The following is a 22,056-nucleotide window of genomic DNA, read 5'->3' as shown; positions in this document are numbered from 1 at the left end:
AGCCCTCTCAACTGCTGATGCATTTCACTGTTTGAAGAGGTTGTGTGATGGCGACAAAAGTATTAAACTTTGTTCTGCCAAACTTAGTGCTCTGCCTTGAAACTATAATTTTGCTTTATTTAAGTTCTTCCCAACAGGAGAACTTCTGGACCTCAAGATGGACATTGTGTAGACTTTTCTGTCCATAAACAACTTGAAACACTCTTAATCCTCTTCACAAAACTTATCATTGCATCTGTAAATTGTACGGTACTTAAAATGTCACGTCTGGAGTTTATGAGTGTAAGCATGCAGAATGGAGAGGATTCTCTCAGCTTTATCAGAACTCTTGGCAAGCTCTGATTCTCCTCAACAAACCCAGTGCTAAGACTTATATCATCCTTCTTAGAACTGGATTGGTAAACCATGTCATATGTGAGTAGTTTTGGGAGATTTAGACCACTGTCCCATTGCTACAGATCAAACCAGATGAGATTTAGGAGACGCGGTTGTATATGTGTTCGCTGGAACATTGCAAGGACGTGCTGGAGAGACATGGTTGTATAGTCTGAGAGAACATTGGGATCTTTCATTACATGAGCTGAGCCTCATTGTAAGTTTCTAATCTTGCACGCTGCCATGTATAATCCACCGAGAAAACTTGGATGCCATCATCCAAGTTTAGCGTGCAGCGTGAAGTCCTCTGCAAAGGGGAAATAGAACATGTTTGATGGCTAAACCTTAGATGAACATACATGGAGCTCTTTTAGGTCAGTCACGTAACCGTGATGCTTGCGATTCGGGGCCAGTAGTTCTCCGAACGCTGAGATGTGTCGGACCACCCTGGTGCTATACTTGAGGAGGGAGGGAGGGTTTACACTTGTGACAATAAATGATAATGCATATAAAAATAAACACAGTAGGTGTACACTGTCTTTCTGTATAATGATTATTTACACATTTTAAATAATACATATATATATATATATATATTAGCATTTAAAATGTGGAAATAATCATTAATGATTATAAATTATTATAATCATTTACAATCATTATAAAATGTATATAATAATTTATAAAATATTCCAAAATAATGATTATTTCCATTATTTTATATAATGGAAATAATCATTGTTTTGGAATATTTGTTCTTATATACACACACACACACACACACACACACACACAGTCACACACACACACACAGCCACTCAAAAGTTTGGGATCAGTAAGATCTTTAATGTTTTTTAAGGGAGTCTCATCTGCTCATCAAGGCTGTATTTATTCGATCAAAAATACAGAGAAAACAGTAATATTGTGAAATCTTATTGCAATTTCTAACACTGGTATCCTATTTTAATATACTTTAAATATAATTTATTTCTGTGACACAGCGTTGACTTTTCAGCATCATTACTCCAGTCTTCAGTGTCACATGATCCTTCAGAAATCATTCTAATATGCTGATTTATTAAGTGTTGAAACTGTTGTGCTGCTTCATATTGTTTTTTGGAACATGTGATCATTTTTTCTTTGATTCTTTGATGAATACAAAGTTAAAAAGAGCAGCATTTGTTCAAAATAGAAATATTTTCTAATATAAGTCTTTACTATGACTTTTCATTCATTTAACACATCCCTCCTGAATAAAGTATTAATTTCTTAAAAAAAAGAAAGAAAAAATGTACTGACCCCAAACTTTTGAATAGCATTGTATATTGTAAAAAATGTTTTTAAATAAAGGCTGTTCTTTATACTAATCAGAGAATCCTAAAAAAAAATATCACAAGTCCTGTACATTGTGTGAATGTCCAGCGCTCTCTCCACCCTCAATACCACGACTGAGGTGCCCTTGAGCAAGGCACCGAACCCCCAACTGCTCCCCGGGCGCCACAGCATAAATGACTGCCCACTGCTGTTCACGGTGTGTGTGTGTTCACTGCTGTGTCTGTGCATTTTGGATGGGGTAAATGCAGAGCACAAATTCAGAGTATGGGTCACCATACTTGGCCACATGTCACGTCACTTTCACACACACACACACACACATATACATATATATATATATATATACATTAAGAGTTCATTTGCAATAACTATATATATACATATATATATATATATATATATATATATACACACACACATATACACACACACACACACGTATATATGTGTGTATATATATATATATAATAAGATTTATATTTTTAACGAATATTGACAAAATATATATAAAAAAAAATTTGAAAAAATATTAAGCACCACAACCATTATCGACATTGAAAATAAATATCAATATTAAATATTAAGTAGTAATGGCTGGTGACAATTCAGTGTTTTATCACAGAAATAAATTATACTTTACAGTACATTCAAATAGAAAACTGTTGTTTTAAATTGTGATAATACTTCACAATATTACTGCTTTTATTGAATTACTGATCAAATAAATGCAGCATTAATGAGCAAAAGAGACTTCTTAAAAAACAGTAAAAATCGTACTAAAAAATAAATCTTAAATCTTATAATTGTTAATATTATATACATACAATTTAAATCAGCTACACAACGAATTACTAGCCTTTTTATAAACATTATTATTACAGAAGATTTTTAAGATCATGACAAACAAATTCAGTGGAGTGAGTCCAAACTTTCGGCTGGTAGTGTACAACCGTGGGCGCATACTTTAGACACAAAAACAGTGTATGTGTGTTTATAATCCCGTTTTTCTGTGCTCAGAGCCTACAGGTAGGAGTGTGTGTTTGTTTATCTTTGTGTGTATGTGTGTATATCTTTCCAACAAACGTGTGAGTGCGAGTGTCAGTGCAGGGACCCTGCTTAAAGCGCAGTCTTATTTACTCCTGTCAGCCCATAAAGCCAGCCTGAGTGCCACACTGATTGAAATCCCCTTTTGTGTGCTAGTCTTCAGTGATGTGGCTTTTCTCTCACCCTCATCTCATGATGGAAGCCTGTACTGTTAATCTGAGAGTGGCCCCTGAAAGGACGAAATGAGTTCCTGGGCTGAATGCACTCTTTACCTCCTCTGTCTTGGTCTATTCAGACGTGGGGCGTGAGAGCTGGCGGCTAACACCTCCACAACAATACACGGTAAAGCAATGCAAAACTTCTTTACACAAACTACTCTGACTCTAGGAGACTTGTTTTTCCCACATTATCTTCTTGCTCACAAAATAGCAGCAACGTCTTCCATTATGGCACCTCAGAATACAGACGATAATGTACTAGGATCAAAATAAAACTGTAGCAATGTGTTTTTCTACTAAAAGACAAATTGTGGAACAAAATTTTCAGATTACTCTGCAAGACACAACTATAAAATTGGTAACAGATTTTAAATACCTTGGATTGATCCTTGACCCCCAATTAAAATTTGACAAACATCTTAAGAAAATCTCAAAAACTATACAAAGCAACCTAAACTGTTTCAAACTAATTAGACGGTACATTCCAAACCAGGCCGCCCTCCTGTACATGCATGCTATGATATTCTCTCATATATCATACTGCATGACAGCATGGGCACAGGCCACGCTCTCAGTAACTAAAAACATCAGCTCATTATACAATCAAACTATAAAGATTATGGACAAAAAGCCAATCCGCTACCATCATTGCAATATTCTCCAGAAGTATAAATTGTTAAGCTTTGAAAGCTTTAGCGATTTATGTTTTCTCAAACTAACTTTCAAATGTCTCAATAATATAGCACCTGAGCCACTCAGTTAATTTATGCAGAGACAAAGCATCAACAGAGTCACCAGAGGCTCTATCAATAACAACCGTATAGTTCCGTACCGTAAGACTTCATTTGGTCAGTCTGCTTTTTCATATAAAGGTGCAAAGTTGTGGAACTCATTACCCACTGAACATAAAACCATGACTGAGCTTAAAATGTTCACTTCTCGAGTTAAGTCTTGGGTGAAATCGAAACAGGAATGTACCCATTTGTAAATAGCTAGTTTGTGTATGTAAGTGATTTATATGGTGTGTCTGTAGATACGTTTTTATGAGGAAATAGAAAATGTTGTAGTGTAAAGGCCCAAACAGGGACTGGAGTTGAAAATTAGCTCTAGCTATAAACTCTTTTTGCATAGCATCAGTTACTAAACTTGTTTTGTACTATGTTTAATTGCAATGTCCCAGTCAAATAAAAGAGAAAATAAAAAAATAAATAATAAGAGTGAATAATAGCAAACAAAAAAGGGCGAGAAAAAAATGGATCTGTGGCTTATCAGAACATTAAGAAGAAACAATCGGTCACACTTTATTTTAAGGATCAATTCTTGCTATTAACAAACCATTAACTGACTTTTGCCTCAATAAACTCCTAATTGGCTGCTTATTAATAGTTAGTAGGTAGTTGTTAAGTTTAGGTATTGTGTAGGACTAGGGATGTAAAAATTGTTCATGCAGAATATGCGCTTTATAAGTACTAATAAAAAGCCAATATGTTAATAATAAGCATGCTAATAAGCAACTAGTTAATAGTGAAAATTGGTCCCTACACTAAAGTGTTAAAATAATAAGGTACAAGTAGAAAGATAAGGTATTTTCACAGTACTACCACAGTATTTTGTTTGTAATGTAATTATAAGACATTAGCTGGATTAACAGGAATAATTTTGAATACTTTACATTTTTTTTTAAAGTTTTTTTCTTATAGTACCATAATACTTTTACAGGAGTATCTGGAAGATGCTAATTTCTTTGTTTTTTTAAGTTAGCATTACTAGCATTACTGTTACTGGATTAAAAAACAACAACGAAAATTTTTTTTTTTGTTTGTTTTGTTTTTGTCAACTTTCTAAAGGAAGCCGCATTGTCAGGGCCATGGCCTAGCATTTAGCACATGTGTTCATCATTTCCTGTCACTCCTAGTGCTACATGTCTGTAGCATGTGTGCTAACTTCTAGGCTTCATTATTAACAACCGAATATCCCAAACTTCCTGTATGATGATTTATGAATGATACAATACTAAATGCAGATCTGCAAAAATCTGGTACAAATGATTAGCAAAATTAGTCTGACTGGAAACCTGGTCAAGCAGCTCAGAAGCCATATTGATGGACTCCATTAAAGACAGAAAAAGAAGAATATCTCATTGTTGTTGGGGTGGAATTCCCCTCTGAGGAGAGATAAGTCGGGTCCTTTGTTCTCTGGCCTCTGTGTCAGAGCGCTTATATAATGCAGTCATAGAAAATGGGGACTATGTCAGGCCGTAAAGGAAAGTGAGCCAGTGGCCTGTTTATTTGTTGGAATGGAAGGATGGAAAGATGAAGGAACTGAGTTGAAGAGCGAGAGATCGTACGACCGTTGTCTTACATAAGGCCCAGAAAGGATGTGTGAAACTGAGCATCATGGCTCATCCAAGCAGATAAAGAGATCAGGAAACATGAAAGGACAGGGTCCTAAGTCAAACAAATTTAGTCAAACTCAACCATTAAAGATGTTATTACTTGACTAAATAATGGGCAGTCATCATTCACACTGACCGCTGGAGGTTAAAAGGTTCATATACTGTTAATGTTATTTGATAAGGATTATTAAAATATTTTTACTCACAATTTATACCTGATTAAACATTTTAGAGCTTAATTGGAAAATAAACAAAACAAAACAAAATAAAATAGGCTTCCTCATACATTCAGGTTTTCCAAGACTGTAGTAATCCACATTGTTTTATAGAAAAGAAAGAGGGGGGGGGGGGGGTGCAGTAGTTCAGAGGGTGGATTAAAATAAGATATATATTTATCTTATGTTAATGCTTGTTTTGTTTTATTTTAAATAATTTTAAGCCATCTTGAGGCTCCCTTGGAAGTTAGCTGAGACCCCCTGGTGGGCCCCGGCCTCCTAGTTAAAAACCACTGTAATATGTCATACAATTATATAAATATAAACTAAATAGTTTTTTTTTTTGGTCTTGTCTTACTCCCCATCAAAAAGCATACAGTAGGTGCTTCACGTCCATCTTTTGTAACCAGCAGAATGCTTGTTCCGTATTATTGCAGGCAATATTTAAAACTCAGCATGATGAAGAAAAACGTTAATCTGCGTCAAACTAGTATACACAAGACCAATGTTTTCACACAATTAAGTTGTTTCCTGCTATGCAGGTCACATACAGGAAATGAACGGGGAGGGAATCAAAGAGAGATGAGAGATCTCTCTTCTGTCTCAGTGTGACTGAGGTTAGAATCTGGAGTGAGCAACACAAAGAGATTAACCTATTTACATCTGTTACCTACTCTAATGGCTTTTTGCACAGCTAATTTCAGCCATCTGCGTTCTCTCTAAAGACTTTGTCACACAAAACTAATAAAAGTCATCTGACGCACAAAATTAGAGAACACAGAACTGTACAGAGAGGAAGATGGACTCAAAGACAGAGTACACACACACACACACACACACACACACACACACAGGCATCATGCAGCTGGACATATGACTGGGCATGCATTCCCTGACATAAATGAATCACATGCTTACTGACTGACAAACACATATTAAGGTCCTAATGCAGATTCTCAAAGTTCATTTATGGACAGTGATGAACAGTGGAAGAGAAGTATCATCTGCAAGGGGGGCAATTTTGCTTTTTGAAACCTATAAAACAGAAATTATGACTTACATATTTGGGCTGTGAATAGGTTAAATTAACTAATCATAATACATCTAATTATTTAACAAAATTTGATTAAAAAAATCAATAAGTCTAATTTTTTATAACAGAGAACAGTACATTTTGGTTGTCAATGTTTGTCAATGAGACTTGTATGACCAGAGGGTGATATTTAATACTTGTTGAGCTTAGTTATAATTAAATCCCATCACACAAAGACTGCAAATTAATGTATTCTTGTTAAACATCCCTTTTATGAATACATTTGTCATTCAGTCTTTCTCAGACAGTTTGTCAAAGATTTCGTCCAGAATGGTGGAAGGTGCCTCGAGTGTCTTATTAGGGAAATTAAATGAAGTAATAATGGCCTTAAATAAATAAATATCCCACTAAAAACACATTAAGGTTTGGTATTGATAAAAAGGTACTTGGGCCTGATCTATGATACAGAAGGACTGTATTTAGTGAGTAGTGATTCTATTTCAGATGCATATGCTTACATTTGCTATTTTAAAATATATTCTACATATATTCTATAACTTCATTCAATACCATTTCATCTTTCCAAACACTTACTGTATCTTAATGGAGAATGATATATACACACATTACACACACACACACACACACACACACAAATTAACTTTCAAGTTATATGTATAAGTTTGGAATACAGTAACTAGGATGTTTCAGTATTGCTTTTTATGTTCACCAAGGCTGCATTTTTAAAATAAAAAATACAGTAAAAACAGTAATGCTGTGAAATAGTATTACATTTAAATAAAATGTTTTATATTTTTAAAATGTAATTTATTCATGTGGTGGCAAAGCTACATTTTCAGCAGCTATTAATCCTTCAAAAATCAATGATAAGAATAAGGAGAAATGTTTATTGAGCACCAAATTAGCATATTATGATGTTGAAACAATGTTTTGAGATGTAGTTTTTATAAATGGCCTGGGACGTCTGTAAAGAGATCTACGTGTTGTCTACATAAAGAGGATATATGCTTTGAATGTTGTGTAAATACAATAGAACACTAAACTCATTTTAATAAAAACAAGAAAGAAAATCCAGTTTCCATAATTTTTTTAATTTACACACTAAGCAGGAAAAGTTGCACTCAAAAAGCCAGAGAAAACATTACAGTCATGCACAGAGAAGAACCAGAGAGAAACGGAGAGTGTTTGTGCTGACTGGCAGCAGGTGAGTGTGTGAACATGTCGGCCAGGGTTCAGGTTGAATAGGGCGGTGTTAGTCAGGACGGAGGGGGAGAGCTGTAATGGGGGCAGCAGAACAGCTGAGAGGTGGGGAGAAGGGGGTGTCGGAAAGCACATCCAGCCAACCAATGATCTCGCTTTATTAAATTAATAAAGCTCATCTCAGCACGCCTGAACACACCGGCAGAATGACACCAAATCTCACTGTTTTAATCACATTACGTACGGGCCAGCTCATTAGCTGCACAGGCTACTGGGTTCATGCGCAGTGCACAGGATTACAAACACTCTCTCACACACCCACACATCACCAAGTACTAATGGGTACGGTTTGCATGTTACTCCTGCCCTCTACACAGATGTGCTTTTACTGAGATGCTATCATTTTTTAATAATTGATCGTGTTTTGTGACTTTGAGTGATTTTTTGGGCTCATCCTTGTGTCCCGGATGCTCTGAAAAGAGGCACGAACACAGTCTGTATGTGTAAGGTCAGGGTCACACCTGGGTTCAGAAGTCAGCGCAGCCCAGGAGATAAACGCCATTCGCTGCATTTTTCTGGATGGATTTCCTGAGAAATGAGCTTCATCTCCTCTCATTCCTGTACAAAGAGGTCTATCTGAATAAACGCTATACAACCAATCTACCCTGTGGCGTTGAAGCGATGGTGTTTGTCCATCAGGGTGGTTTTATGCGGTGCCTATGAATAAATATTTTTACTTTAAAAGTCGTTTTCTCAGAATGGGTGTCAAAATGCGACCAGACAATACCATCTAACATGCCAACGGTTTTACATATGATAAAAGAAAAATGAAAATGGGTAAAGATGACCTAGCACTAGAACAAACCCTCTTCTGTTTGATGCTTCTGTTTGACCACAACAAAATAATGTGTGACTTCCACTGTACGTAGAAAACCCCACTGAAACTAAGCACACTAAAATTACTAAAACTAAAACTGAAATAAAAATTAATTAAAGCTACATACAAATATTTAAAAATTATAAAAAGAATTACAAAAATGATAAAAGCATGTAAAAAATACTAAAATGTACACTAAAACAAAAATTATAATATAAAAATAAAATGTAAAAATACATTTACATTTATGCATTTAGCAGACGCTTTTATCCAAAGCGACTTACATTGGATTGAAGTTACAGTTTTTTTTACATTTTATCAGCTCTTGCTTTCCTTGGGAATTGAACCCATGACCTTGGCGTTGCTAGCACCATGCTGTACTATTTGAGCTACAGGAAAGCCTTATAATAATAAACACTACATGGGAGTACTACATAGTATATATATATATATATATATATTATAATGTAATAAAATATAATATAATATACAGACCAAGCATAATTTTTACATTTTAAAAATAACATTCAAATTCTATGAAATAGGGCATCCACACAATAAATAATAACTACAGTATAACGGTTTGAAGAATGACATCATTGGAATGACTTTCAAAAGTTGATGAGCTAATGAACAAAAACATTGAAAGCAAACCAGAATCCACCCGACTTTAAAAAACTAAAGCATTTAAAACAGAAGACAGCATACAATAAACGCAGCATTATCTTCCATTGGTGTGGACGCTAATCTAATTATCATTACAGTAATCGTTCTTGGTGTGAACAGGCCTTTACTTAGTTCACTTCAATATTCACCGTAATTCATTTTCCAGTTAGTGCTTCATGCTGAGTTCTAAAAGCTGAGATATTTGGGCTATGTTTAGTGGCCTCAGAAGCGTAGTGAGTTCATGAGTTAGTAATGAGAAGAATAACACCCTGCTTTTGTCCACTCTTTACAAAGAAGACATTAATGCCACTGAGATAAACTGTGTCAGTGAACCGAGACACAAATAGGCGATGTGAGAGAGAAAGTGAGGAAGTTAGAACCAGAGAGACAGGATGCTCAGCTCTATGATGGGGATCCATTAAGATCAAACCATCAGAACATACTCAAGGGTCACAGACTTTTGCTATATCATTAACCAAACAACCAAAATTACCCATTCACTGTGTGCATACTGAGAACGCATGCACAAACACACACACAAGGGCCCTGAACTGTCACTGTGTCGTTTACAGAAACACCATAATTAAACATCTCAAAAACAAAGCACATACACTGTAATTACTCCCTCAACTGCCACTCACCAAACCACAGGAGTCAGAGACAACATGCTTTTGTAGAGCACAATAAGTGTGTGAGCACATGTTGTCATTAATACACACAACTATGCATGTTTTACCTTATGTGTCTCTCTAAACATACATTTATATACAGCCCCAAACCAACAGCTAATAAAAAATGATCTCTGCTTGGCTCCAATGCAAAGCAGGAATGGTTAGTGCTAGCTAGTTAGCTTTAGCAGTTAACCCCTGCGTTGTTGTGCAAGACCACATTTGATCCTCAGTTCATGAAGAATGCACTTGCGAGTGTGTCATCACTAATCACGTCTTGAAACATAGAGAAACTATGGCTACGTTCACACTGCAGGGAAATGTGGCAAAATTTGACATTTTTACTCATGTGACTCTGATCTGTTTATCTGTTGATAGTGTGAACAGCACAAATCACATGGTATCTGATGTTTTCAATTCTTATTTTTGCCACTTCCATATGTGGTGCTAAATCCGATACAGGTCAGATGTTTTACAATGCAACTTTTACGTCATTCTAGATCGACATTTGTCATAATTCCGCGCTGATAGGAGACACTTCAGAGATTTTACATACCCAAAGTTATCCAGACAGTTGTGAAAGGTAATCAGTGGAAGTGTGATGTGTCAGAAGAATTCATAAGCATTACAGTGACAACACTATTTACAAGCAAAACACGAGGACTCTATCATAAGTTTCAAAACTCTGCTGCCTTTTGTCACATCCTTGTCTTTATTTTTCATATTGCCTGTGCATAATTTCGCTGTTATTCTGTTCATTCATAATTTCGCTGTTATGTAATTTCCACAGTTTTCCTGCGGAATTGGGCCACACATTGTTTTTCAACTTTGTGGGTTGACACGACCACTATCATGATATCCCCCCCCCCCCCCAACCCCGAAAGTGATTGGGCTAGATTTGGACTAGTTTTGAGAAGCAATTGTGTGGATTTTGTTGTGAAAACCTGGAAACCCTGTTCATATTGTTCTTTTACGCATGTGGGTCAGTTCACACTGTAAATCTGATATTGGCCACATTTAAAACAATGTGAACAGCTATATAAAAAAATCGGTTCTAAGACAAAATCGGAATTGAGCACTAAGGCTCGCAGTGTGAATATAGCCTATGTTTGACCTTTGATTAGCAAGCTAACAGTTTAGTGCTAAAAGTTTCAGTGCTTTAAAGCCATAGTTTTCAAGACAGTTGCAAAAGGTAGTCAATGTGATGCGTCAGAACTCATAAGAGTGGCAACTCTATATACAAGCAAAACGTGAGGGCTTGTCTCATGAAAGCATTTTTTTCTTTATTTTTTATATTGCCTGCACATAATTTCGCTGTCTGCAGCATATCGCATAATAAATAAACGCATAATCGTTTACTTTACCCCGTCCATGTCTACTTCCGTACGATAGCGCCTCTGCGCAAATGTTGCCAAATCCACAGTTTTCCTGTGAAATTGGGCTACTTTTTCCACTGTTGCCACGAGTTGTTTTTCAACTTCATGGGTTGAAGAAACCCCATTAATGTGATATTTACCCCCCAAAACACAACTGGGCTAGTTTTGAACTAGTGTTGAGAAACAATTGGACAGATTTTGTTGTGAAAATCTGGCAACCTTGTGCATATTGTTTTTTGGCACATGCGAGTCAGTTCAGAACCATGATCTGTTAACACTGGAAATCTAATATTGGCCTCATTTAAAACAACAATGTGAACAGCTATACAAAAAAAAAAATCAGATCTGAGCACTAAGGCTCGCAGTGTGAATATAGCCTATGTTTGACCTTTGATTAGCAAGCTAACAGTTTAGTGCTATAAGTTTCAGAAAAGCTCTTTTTATTACCTAAAACAAGATATCATGATAAAATGCTATGTTTTTCTGAGCGGAAATCAGACTTTTGGAAGAATGTTAAATCACATTTTATAATGATTCTCTCCCAACTTTTTGCATTGTTTCTAAAAGTTGCTGTTTTAGGGCACCATGTTTGTGTATGTGTTTGCGTGTTAGCATGTGAGTTATATCTATTGATTACGGCAGACAGTGAACCTCCACTGGCTGTTAAGCGTGTGTGGATTTCTATGTGTGTTGTGTTGCTTGGTTTTTGGGACCCTTCTGTCTCTTCTCATGAGGGAAAATCTCTGAATATGACAGGACACGAGGAGACCCGACCATGGCAAAGGACACATGCTGTGTGGGGAGGACAGACACGCATGTACATAACAATCAAATGCATACACACACACACACACACAACATCTGCATCTGTTGGCATCCCGGTCTGTCCTGTGTCCGTCAGTGTGTGTGTGTGATTCTCAGAGACACATTTGTGTCAGCATGATCACAGAGTCTGCTTTTGTGTCTGTGGTCTCTCAGGAACACACGCTGAGCTAACATTATTCTCTGGTTTCTGAGGCCTTACACACTTAATTCCAACATGAAACGGTATTCACAACTCATTTTACTTGTGTAACTCAAGGTATTTCCTAGTAAAACAGGATGTTTACTCAAACAGAAAGTGGGACTTCATTTTATCTATTGGGATTATATTTATATTACTCCAGACCAGAGAGAGGTTTTTAAGTGGCAGAAAAAACCTCAAAACATCAGCAGCGCATGGGAGAAATGCTGTCGTCTCATTAATGATGGCTCATATGAAAGACAACTCTTTTCTGCTTTCCATCATTGCTAATGACCACTTCTGTACCCTTATCACCCTTTATGCAATCTCACTTGCTGTTAATTGAATGACAATTAATGGCCTACTTCCCTTATCAGCTTCATGAGGGGGGTTCTCATTAACCATGCTAATGAACTGACCAGTTCCTTATCAGCCACAGTTCAGCTAGCGGCTAACAGCTAATGGCTAATTGTCACCAACTCCACTGCATCTGAGGGCTGTGTGACAATTTTGCTTGATTTACACAATGCTGAGGTCAACAAAAACAGATCAATCGCACAGTAGTACCATGTTGGAACATCCCGCCGTCCCATGAGGACGAAGTTGGGGGTGACCGGGTCTACATCTGCTACGTCAGACGAGACGTAGCCTAGTGGTTTGCTATTCAGGATACCCTCTATCTCAACTAGCACAGTGTGCAGAACGTCTTCTGACAGGGACTTCCTACAACAACCTCTAGGGCCAACTTCACAGATTTGATCTCACGTTCCCATGTAGATGACCAGGCAGTGCCAGATCAGACCTAGAGCTGGAATGATTCTTTTGCAGCCATAGCTCTATGCTCTCTTTTGCGTTAGCTGGTAAGTGCTCAACAACTGAGGGGACGTTGCTGGCCCACTGCCGGATTTCAAACACCCCTGAGGCGAGTACATATCTCATCTTGTTGAGCAGCTGTCTAGCTTCGTCCACAGTGGGAAGACTCTGAAGGCACTTGTCAACATAAAAGCACTGTTTTATCGAATGCCTTACTTCAACATTACATGACTGGTGGTCTCTGACGTGCTTCTGAAGTACGAAGGTCGCACAGCATGGGCTGCAAGTCGTTCCAAATGGTAAGACTTGCCATTGGTAGATATCAGGCTGATCTCCTTTTCGCATGTTTCGCCAGATGAACCTCAGGAGAGGTTCGTTCGCCGGCAGGAGTCTTACCTAATGGAACATAGCACGTATGTCGCCGCTGATTGCGACCGTGTGCTGTCGGAATCTAATAAGGACTCCTAGTAATGAAGCACCAAGGCAAGGGCCAGGAAGGAGCTGCTGGTTGAGGGAGAGACCTTAGTGGACGAAAGAACTGTTAAAAACTAGTCTGTCCTTACCGTTGTGGTGGACAAGATGATGTGGGATAAACCATGATTCCTCATCTGAATATAGAAGCTCTAAGGGGACCTTGACAGCATATCCTGCATCCAAAAGCTTCTGAATCTCTGCCTCATAAACCTTGGCTTTCTCTGGATCTTTGCCCAAGTGTTTCTCTGTGCTCCTGAGATTGTATAGAACGGAATCCCTGGTACCCTTCAGTGGTGGTGCATTGGCAGCACGTAGGAAAGGGGTCGCATAACGCCATGTTCCATCCACTTTCACACGCTGTGTTCTGCTCTCCAGCAGTTCCATGGCAAGTTGGTCTTGTTGCGAACACATTACCAGCTTCTCATTGCGGTAAGGGAGAATGTCCAACTGCCACAGCCGTTCGACCTGTTGGAGGACAGGGTCTCGTGTTAAAGAAATGGATGTGAGTAAGCACTGTTGCGGTGATACCTGGTGTGGAAGAAGCCCATCTGGTCCTTGCAGCACCCAACCGAGCTGCGTGTGTACAGTGGCTGGTCCGCCATCGGGGCCCAATTGAATGGGTTCCTTCGTAGCGATTAAACCTGGGTAGTCTGATCCGATTAAGAGTAGGGGCTGAATCTTACTGAATGAAAGTGAAAGTGACGTGACATACGGCCAAGTATGGTGACCCATACTCGGAATTCGTGCTCTGCATTTATCCCATCCAAAGTGCACACACACACCAGTGAACACACGCACACCGTGAACACACACACGGAGCAGTCACTTACTGAATTATGGAAGTGGAATCCCCTGGAAGTGACAATAATAATAATAATAATTTGTTACATTTATATAGCGCTTTTCTAGGCACTCAAAGCGCTTTACATAGTAAGGAGGGTATCTCCTCGTCCACCACCAGTGTGCAGCACCCACCTGGATGATGCGATGGCAGCCATAGTGCGCCAGAACGCCCACCACACACCAGCTTACTGGTGGGGAGGAGACAGTGATGAAGCCAATCAGTAGATAACAATAACTCCGCTGAAGTCTCTTGGTCAGGTATGTCTGCTCAGTTAGAGTCAGGAGAGGCGCAAAGAATACACTGCCTAGGTTGTACCTTTCATTTGGTTTGGACTGGGATGAAAGCTGAAACTGGACTGATTGTCCCTCCAGTTGGGTAACATCATGACGAATGGTTCGAAGGGCCATAACCTCCTTCTTTCCTTGTAGGCCTAGTTGCTGGACCGCCGCCGGGAGAATAATGCTGCGCTGTGCCCCATCATCAAGGATGGCGTAGGTTTGTATAGACTTCTCGCCTTTCCACAGCAGGATGACCTTTAGGAAGACACGTCCTGCAGGTCTAGGTGGTGTCACGTAGATGCGGTCGCTCGCTGTTGTAACTAGCATGATGCTCGGGCCCTGCTCTGCTATGAGATGGAGAACTCTGAGATGCACATCCCCACACTCCCCGCATGGTTTCTTCAGTGTGCACTCATTACAATTGTGGCTGGTGCGTCCGCATTTCCAACATCTCTTACCATTTCTTATCCATTTGATAAGTCGCTCAGGTGGGCATTCAGTAATCTCATTGCACTGAGAAAAGTAGTGCTCTTCACTGTGACAGCATAAACACAGGCGCTTTGTTATCTTGACAGGTTGCTGGTTTGGAGACGCCTCTGTTCGGACGGGCTGTACGTCTTTAAGCTTCTCAGGCTGATTACTACCATGATAAACAGAGATAGCCCGGGTCTGTGGCTTAATGATAGCAGGACGGTCTCTACGTGGAGCCTGAGCCTTCTCAGTGTGGTAGCATTGAGCCATCTTTGATGAAAGCCATTGAGCTTCAGCCTTGACCTTCAACCACTCTGTAAGGTCAAGTTATATGGATTCAGACTGTCTGTACTCAGTCTTCCCCTTAATTGGAGGTGCTCTATGAAGCCATCCCTGTAATGTTTAGGGTGTTTACTAAGCAGCCTGTCAACATGTCCGGTACAAGTAAGCTCTCGTCCATGTGGTCCCTCCAGAGATGTAAGCATACCCACTAGAAGGTCAACGTTAAGAGCAAAGTTCTGGAATACTTTAGAGTCTCCAGCCTTGATATCTGTTGAGGTCATTAGAGCCGCAACCTCACTTTGTGCCAGCTGGTGGGGTTGGCCATACTGGCACTGCAAGGCTGCCATGGCTGCTGAGTAAGGTGCAGGGTGGTGACGGCACGCTTAGGCGATTAGCTTTGCCTCATCCAGGACCAGCTGCTCCATTAGCACACGATATTTGAAGTGTTCGGTGAGATCAGTGCAGGGATTCAGCAGATTGCCTAGGGCTATTTTCAGATCTGTGAACTCCCTCTCACTGTTATTCGCAAATTTTGGCAGTGATGGGACTGGGACTGGCTGCGACGGAGATGCAGCAAGTACTGGCTGGTATACTGGATGTGTGGGGGCTGCCATATGTGTAATGGTGGGTGCCACTGGAGGAGGATACCAGTTCTGCACTGAAGTCTGCATGAAGGGCTGAGGAGCGTAATATCCAGTGATCACGGGTGAAGGCTGATATGGATCTAACACAGGCAGCGGTTGGCCCTGTGACTGACTATGTTCAGGGATCTGTAATTGATAAGCTGGTGGCACCAGAGTACGGTGTACGGTTGTAGATATTGGCGGTTGTGAGATGTACGGTTGTGAGATGTCTGCCACCGTACTGATTGATGGGTGGCATCCCTGGGTGTTCCGAGGCAGGATGTGGGTGGCCCTATATCCAGTAATGGGATGGCTGGGACTGCCGTAGCCTTTGGCCTAACGATGGGGGGTGAGTAAGCTTGCTCCATTTGCTCAGAAAAAGGAGATGCCGTGCCGCTACTTAACTCACACTCTGACCGGTCGTTTCCTCACTGCTGTGGTACTGGAGATGTGTAACGAGAAGGGGAAGGAGATCTCCCAACATCTAACTGCTTTACCAGGTCGCTGAGCCCAGTGTTTATATTGCTCCCACTGACTATGACAGGACCTGGTCCATACTGCAGAGATGATAACTCATGCCTAATCGGCTGCAGCCCAGTCGAGGCAAGCTCGGCTTGCCCACTAAGAGTCAATGGTGCCGCTGCATGGTCCTTCTTCGGCTGCTGAAATGGTTTGTAAGGCCCAGTAACTGGGCCTTACAGAAACATGGCGGCGCGCACAGACGCAGTGGCTTCTCTCTCTCCCGACAGAACGGTGTTTTCGTGTTTTTTGTCTTGTAAGTCGCAATGTTTTTGTACATCTTCGTCACGTCTACCTGTCTTTAAGAGCGCATACAGTCGTGAGTTTCTGCTCGATGTCGGCAGAATCACATTTTTAGAGTTAAACTCAGCGCACGCCGAAGAGCTGCGGGACCTCGGTCTGCTCCGAAAGCCTACTCCATCACCGACCCCCACTACTGCATCTCGCCCACAGCGGAGGCGCTACAAGCGGCGTGAGAGGAAGCAGAAGAGGGGTAAGCGCGGAGGTATCCGAGCTAGGCTAGCGGCCAACCCACACAAGCCAGCTATCCCCGCCATCGTACTGGCAAACGTACGCTCATTGGACAATAAACTGGACTACATCCGACTACTTCGCTCTACTCTGAGGACTGTAAGGGACTGTTGTGTTTTTGTGTTTACGGAAACATGGCTTAACAACAGTGTACCGGACTGCGCCATACAGCTCGACCAGCTAACATGCTATCGAGCAGACAGAGCTCTCGTCGAGGGAGGTAAGATCCGCGGCGGCGGGCTTTGTGTTTACATCAATGATGCATGGTGCCGTGACACTGTTGTGGTCTGCAAACACTGCTCACCCTTGGTGGAGTTTATGATTATTAAGTGCCGGCCGTTCTATCTACCGAGGGAATATACAGCCATACTGTTCGTTGCTGTATACATCCCTCCCAGCTCCAACAACAACAACAGGAGTGAGGCACTAAATGATCTGTACCAGCACACCAGTGAGCAGCAGACAGCCCACCCAGATGCTTTTCTCATCCTGGCTGGGGATTTCATCCACGCAGACTTAAAGAGTGTGTTCCCAAAAATACATCAACACATAGACTTTCCAACAAGGGGAAAAAATAATCTGGACTTTGTTTACACCACCCAGAGAGGAGCTTACAAGGCCCTCCCCCTCCCCCACATCGAAGCCTCAGACCACATCACTGTCATGCTAATGCCTGCATACAGACCGCTCGTTAAAGCCATCAAACCAATACACAAACAGATATAAGTGTGGCCGGAAGGGTCATCAGAGGCACTTCAAAACTGCTTTGACACCACTGACTGGAATATGTTTAAACAGGCTGCCACATTCAACAACACTACAGACCTCCAAGAGTACTCAGAGACTGTCACTGCCTATATCACCAAGTGCATTGATGATGCAACGGTCACAAAGTCCATCACTGTCAGGGCCACACAGAAGCCGTGGATGACAGGGGAGGTCTACAGACTTCTGAAGGCTCGGAACGCTGCCTTTAGAGCTGGAGATGAGGAGGGCCTGAAGACAGCTAGGGCCAACCTTTCCCGCGGCATCAGAGAGGCCAAGAGACAGTACTCCAGGAGGATAGCCCATCGTTTCAGCGACAGCAGAGACACTCGGAGCCTGTGGCAGGGGATACAAACCATTACGGACTACAAGCCCCCACCACAGACCTGTGACAGCACCATCCCCCTGCTGAACGAGCTGAACGCCTTCTTTGCTCGCTTTGAGGCACAAAACAGCACCACTGCACAGAAGACTACACCTCCTCCCGGCGACCAGGTGATGACGCTGTCCCCGGACAGTGTGAGGAGATCCCTCAGCAGGATCAATGCACACAAAGCTCCGGGTCCTGACAACATTCCTGGGTGTGTACTGAGAGACTGTGCAGTGGAACTCACTGATGTCTTCACAGACAGTTTCAACATCTCGTTAAATCAGGCCGTTGTCCCCACATGCTTCAAAGCTACCACCATTTTTCCAGTCCCGAAGAAGTCATCTCCGTCCTGCTTCAATGACTACCGTCCAATAGCTCTCACTCCTATTCTCATGAAGTGCTTTGAACGGCTAGTCATGCACCACATCAAGCCTGTCCTCCCCCCCTTCCAGTTTGCATATAGGTCCAACCGCTCAACCGATGATGCCATCGCCACTGCCCTCCACCCAGCACATCTGGAAAAAAAAGACTCATATGTCAGGATGCTGTTCATAGACTTTAGTTCAGCATTCAACACCATCATCCCTCAACAGCTCACTCACAAACTGGTCCAGCTGGGGCTCAACACCTCTCTGTGCAACTGGCTGTTGGACGTCCTGACCAGGAGATCTCAGGCAGTACGGGTCAGCATTAACACATCCAGCACCATCACACTGAACACTGGAGCCCCCCAAGGATGTGTGCTGAGCCCCCTCCTCTTCACTCTGCTGACCCACGACTGCACACCGTCACACAACTCCAACCTTTTCATTAAGTTTGCGGATGACACGACTGTGGTGGGTCTCATTAGCAACAGAGATGAGACAAACTACAGGAGCGAGGTGAGCCGCCCGGCCGGGTGGTGCAGTGACAACAATCTATCTCTGAATGTGGAGAAGACGAAGTAGATTGTTGTTGACTTCAGGAGAGTACACACTCAGCATGCCCCATCAACGGTGCGACTGTGGAGCTAGTGAGCAGCACCAAGTTCCTGGGTGTGCACATCACAGAAGACCTCTCCTGGACTAACAACACTGTAGCACTGGCCAAGAAAGCACAGAAGCGTCTCTACTTCCTCCGCAAATTTAGAAGAGCCAGAGCCCCGGCCCCCATCATGTGCACCTTCTACAGAGGCACCATCGAGAGCATCCTGACTAGCTGCATCACTGTGTGGTATGGCGCTTGCAACGCATCCTGCCGCAAGTCACTTCAACGCATAGTGAGAGCAGCTGAGAAGATCATTGGTGTCTCTCTCCCCTCCCTCCAGAACATTTACAGCACCCGTCTCACCCGCAAAGCCCTCCACATTGCAGGTGATCCCACCCACCCGACACACAGCTTCTTCAGTCTGCTGCCATCAGGGAGGAGACTGCGGAGTCTGCAGGCAAGGACCAGCAGACTGAAGGACAGCTTCATACATCAGGCTGTCAGGAAGCTGAACTCCCTCCAGTCCTTGCCCCCCCTCACCTCTCTTACCCCATGAAACACTGAACACTGATACTACGACCCCCCCCCCCCCCCCAGCTCCCCACATCCCCACATCCCCAGGACCCCCCCCCCACCCACTTAAAAACTGTGACCAGCACCTGTCACTTGTGCAGCATTGGACTGATCAATACCTCATCCAGCATTGACTGCAAACTACCTCTTCGGATAGTCTGATAAAAAGACTGTTCTCTTATGCCACTTTATCTATCTCTTTCTTTATTTTTCTTCAATGTCCTCATTTGTATATCTGTATAGTTGTATGTAAATATGTTTAAACTGTATTTATCTGTATTTGAACATCTACTGTCAGTGTCTTAAATGTTAACTGTATGCACCAAGGGTCTGAGAGTAACGCAATTTCAATTCTCTGTATGTATGTGCCGTACATGTGGAAGAATTGACAATAAAGCACACTTGACTTGACTTGACTAACTGGCAGAAGGGATGGGAGCAAGGCTACGTCGTAAGCCTGCAAATATGAAGGGATCTGACGAGCTCTGGCTTGCATCTGAGCAGGACATGTGGTATCGGGAGAATAATGCGGTATCTGTTGATCCATGTCACCGTAGTGGCTCTAGCTATCCGGCTCGAAGGACCAAATGAAAAGGAATCTGTTCTCTATAGTTAGGTGGAATGCTAGTCCACTACGGAACTCCCATAAGAAGTGTGACAGGAGACAGATGATTGTTCGTCGGTTTAATCTCTTCAGGATGGGTCATTTCACATCATCCAGCATTGTACAGTCATTAAATTAACAGAGGTAGTAATTGTGGTTTAATCTGGAATAAACAAATAAAATATCAGTATCCGTCTGTATACAGTAACATAAACATTTGCCTTAATACCACTTCTCTATACATTACTATTAAGTACAACCCGGCAAATGGCACCAAACATATGCACATAAATCACACACGCATCACTCCTCCACATTCTGTATAAACTTAACTACAATATGAACTGGTGACCACAATCAGACATGCAGCGCTGACATCATCGTGATATGACCGGGAAAGGAAGATAAATTAACTTACATTTATGCATGCACATTTACCACTCAATGAAATAGCGGCAGAGAATGAAACTGAAAATAAACTGGAACCACGCTGGCGGAACTGCCGTCAGCGCTCTGTACACGCACGTCACAAATGAATAAGGAATTTAGTACAATTACTATTTGTGTCATGTTTATGTTCTGTATTTGTTTAGATTTCCCTGTGTCTCTGTTCTACCTTCTTTCACCTATAGTTTCCCTTAGTTGCCCTTATTAGTTCATTATGTTCACCTGTGTAGCTTCCGTCACCTTGTTAATTATCTCATTTGTGCCTTTTGTTTGGGTGCCCTTATAAGCCTTCTGTTTCTTTCTACTTTTGTTCCTGGATTGATGTTCATTTAATGGAATACATGTGTTGATGTTAATTAGTTCTCCTGTCCTTTGTTCTGAAATTGGAATAAAAGACTATTTACGTGTACTCCATCGTGCGCTTTACTTCAACCATGGCCTGTGACAATTTGTAGCATATATAAAAACCATTTGGACTATAATGACCAGTCTGAATCAGCTGAAAACAATGTGCAACCAGCTAAAACCTTACTGTACTTTTTCCACCAAAAAGTCCATCGGGTTTATCATCTAACACTGACCGTATCTCTAAACAGACATTAATCCATTGCACGCAGCTAAGCTCTATACCTTACACCCCCATCCACTCATATAGAAACACTGACCGCAGGCTTTCTGTCACACATGAAAATCCATTAGTTTCACCTTCATACAAACCAGCTTTACAATCAAACTATTTGTTCAGAGGCCATTTCTAGTCATGCCGGTGGGAGGAACTACAGTTCAGTCCATGTGTGGAAGAAGAAACAATGCTTTTCAAATGGAAGAGAGCTCAGGGGAGAGAATGATTACAATCTCCTCATGATCCTAGAAGTAATAACACACATCCATAAAATAAATGCTTGTGAATCACATACACAAATATATACACACAAAACACAAAGAATAGCACAGGCAAATTTACAAACGTGCCTCTAGTTGCTGAGATCTAGGCGGTATAAACTTGTTTTTATCTAACACAGTTGCTTCCGTTCATCTGTGGTGTGGATGTGTCAATACACAATCGCCTG

Source organism: Barbus barbus (genome assembly GCF_936440315.1).
Source record: "Barbus barbus genome assembly, chromosome: 39".
NCBI classification, from domain to species: Eukaryota; Metazoa; Chordata; class Actinopteri; order Cypriniformes; family Cyprinidae; genus Barbus; species Barbus barbus.
This window is presented reverse-complemented; position numbering follows the sequence as displayed.